This window comes from Triticum aestivum, chromosome 5D (genome assembly GCF_018294505.1).
Source record: "Triticum aestivum cultivar Chinese Spring chromosome 5D, IWGSC CS RefSeq v2.1, whole genome shotgun sequence".
Taxonomy (NCBI): Eukaryota; Viridiplantae; Streptophyta; class Magnoliopsida; order Poales; family Poaceae; genus Triticum; species Triticum aestivum.
In genome coordinates, this window is record NC_057808.1 from 76131580 (window position 1) to 76133863 (window position 2284).

A 2284-nucleotide genomic window follows, 5' to 3' on the forward strand; every position below is an offset into this window, starting at 1 on the left:
AATTTTGGAACTTGCCTTTATGCATACGACTGTCTGGTGTTGGAAGTCCCAAATATTTGTCCTCAAATTGATCTTTCAAGGGGATGTTGAAGGCCAAAGAGGCAATGCAGGAAGGAGGGAACTCTCACAAGAACATTACAGATTTTGCAGCCAAATTGATCCCTCTATCCCCAAATATATGGCGTATAAATTTAGTCAAAAATTCAATGCTTCCTATGTTTGACCAAATATATAAGAGTAAATAGCACCAACAATAATATTAAATGAATACACTATAAAATATATTTAATGGTAAGTATATTTATATTGATTTGGTATTTTTTTTGCGAAAAGATTTGGTATTGTTTACCTTCACATATTTGTATATACGCTTCCTCAAACTTAGAAACCGTTGACTTTTTTGACTCGGTTTATACGCCATGTATGTAGGGACGAAGGGAGTATATCAAATTAAGACCTTTTTTTCATTAGAGAGACAATTCTAAGTTGCTAAGCCTACACTAAACATTTGAGTCTCTTTTGTTGTAAAACCGAGTGGTTTCTAATAACTGCTGCTTACTAGGAGAAATAATATATTCGATTATGGTAGTGCACTAGTACTCATGTGAGGACGAGAGGTGCGTGAATAGTAGATTTCTGATTGAAGAATCATTTTTCGAAAAGGGTGATAGAAGAATAATGCAGGTTGTACATCCATATATATACACCACAAACGCTTCAAAGGTGGATCAATTTACAAGCTAGTAGGACAGGAATGAAGCAGCTGGCTACGCCATGGGGTAGGAAGGCTGCATGGCGAGCCCGCAGAGGCCCTGCTCGTCGGCGACGTCCCTCTCCATCCTGATAAAGCCGTCCTCGCCCCACCCCGTGCCCCACGAGTTCTTCATCACCCAGAACTCGGTCCCGTCTCCGGACACGCCGTACCCGACGGCCGCGATGCCGTGGTCGAGCTGCGTGCCGCACGCGCCGGAGAGCACGCCTCCTTGTAGAACCGGAAGAGGTTGTCCCCGCCGTCGACGGCCAGGGACACGGGCTGCGCCGCCACGGCCTTAAGCAGAGACGCCTCGCCGTTGGCCGGCACGTCCTCGTGCCCCGTGATGGTCGCCGCGGCCGTGCTGGAGTCGCAGGTGCTGCCGTCAGCGCCGGTGTAGGGGTAGTCGGCCTCGGTGGCGAGGCCCCTGTTTTTTACGACGAACTCGAAGGCGTTGTCCATGAGCCCGCCCTCGCAGCCCTTGTCCGTGCCGTCGCAGTCCACCAGCTCCTGCTCCGAGAGGGAGACCAGCTTGCCCGTGCTCAGCTTCACGATGCCCTCCATGGAGGCCACCGTGGAGAACGCCCAGCAGCACCCTGAAGTGTACAAACGAGTAAGCATACTCCAGTGTCCATAGGTTCAGGCAAACATAATGTAGGTTTGTGCTGCGTAGTGCGTAGTGCGTACCACATTGGCCTTGGTCTTTGACGGGAGTGACGGCACCATTGGTCCTCCAGTCGACGGAGGCCGGGAGGTCGTCGAGGCTGGCGTTCGCATACCTGAACCCGGTGCTCCGGCCCTTGTCAGCTGCAGCAGCTGGCTTGTATCCAGTGTGGATAGCCCTGAACTCGTCCTCGGTGATGTCGGCGAACTGGTTGGCCTCCAGCCAGAACTTGCTATTCCCGGCGTTCGTGGACTCGATGAACGCGACATTGGCCTTGAACACCTCCAGCCGCCTTGCTTTCTCGGGGGCGTCACTGTACACGCGGCCATACTTGCCCATCCATTGCTCGTGTCTCGCGGCCATGGACGGATCGTCGGCGAGGTCACGTGCCGCCAGTGCGCCACTGAGCGCGCAGGTGCACGCCAAAACGAGAACTACCCAGTGATAACTAGCCATGGTCAGTAGGGGGGGAAGATCGATGGAGAAAGTTGTGCTGGATCTTGTTTCTGTGATGATACATGTGGGTGTAATGAGGATTATATATAGATATGACATGAGATGGTTCGTCTGCAGTGAACTGCTTAATTTGATTCTGGGGCAGTGATTGCTGCGTGCCGTGAGAGGGCGAACGGAAGATTAGTTCTAATCTTTTGTTAAACAAGTGCACCGGCATTGCTTTGGGGGTGAGCTGGCTTGGTGAGAACAACACTTGTTAATATTATTCGACTGAAGAATGTTGAACATCTTGTTACATCGTTGAACAAGATGTAGATTAACTAATTAGCCGTACACGACCTGTAAAATAAATACTGATTAATTAAGCATTGTGTACCAATAAAAAAAAGAATGCACTTAGTTATAGAAGGTAC

General features: G+C 49.8%; 1 pseudogene; it reads right to left on the minus strand.

The window, feature by feature from the left end:
- Positions 1-767: 767 nt before the first annotated feature.
- LOC123119553 (senescence-specific cysteine protease SAG39-like) lies at positions 768-1871 on the minus strand (annotated as a pseudogene).
- Positions 1872-2284: the final 413 nt, after the last annotated feature.